Here is a 545-nt window from a genome sequence, read left to right on the forward strand (position 1 = left end):
GAAGCAAAGGAGAGGAAGGCCTGGGGGGGCGCGGTGAGAAGGCTGGCCTGCTGCAGGTGTGACCAAGTGTCAGGCAGGTGGGGGAGCCCCTAATCCCTCAGGAGAGGCCCTGCACAGGTCAGAGTTGGGTACTGAAATCAGAGGGGGCAGGAAAGGGCTGTCATCAGGGAGAGGAAGGGAATGCATCCATCAGGGTCAAAGGGGGAGGAGTCCCCTAGTCAGAGGGGAGGAGTCCCCAAGTCAGAGGGGGGAGGAGTCCCCAAGTCAGAGGGGGGCGGTGTCCCCAAGTCAGAGGGAGGAGGAGTCCCCTAGTCAGGAGGGCAGTGTCCCCAAGCCAGAGGGGGGAAGTGTCCCCAAGTCAGAGGGAGGAGGAGTCCCCTAGTCAGAGGGGAGGAGTCCCGAAGTCAGAGGGGGGAGGAGTCCCCTAGTCAGGAGGGCAGTGTCCCCAAGTCAGAGGGGGGAAGTGTCCCCAAGTCAGAGGGGAGGAGTCCCCAAGTCAGAGGGGGGAGGTGTCCCCAAGTCAGAGGGGGGAGGAGTCCTCTAGT

The sequence above is a fragment of the Myotis davidii genome, unplaced genomic scaffold (genome assembly GCF_000327345.1).
Source record: "Myotis davidii unplaced genomic scaffold, ASM32734v1 scaffold991, whole genome shotgun sequence".
NCBI lineage: Eukaryota > Metazoa > Chordata > Mammalia > Chiroptera > Vespertilionidae > Myotis > Myotis davidii.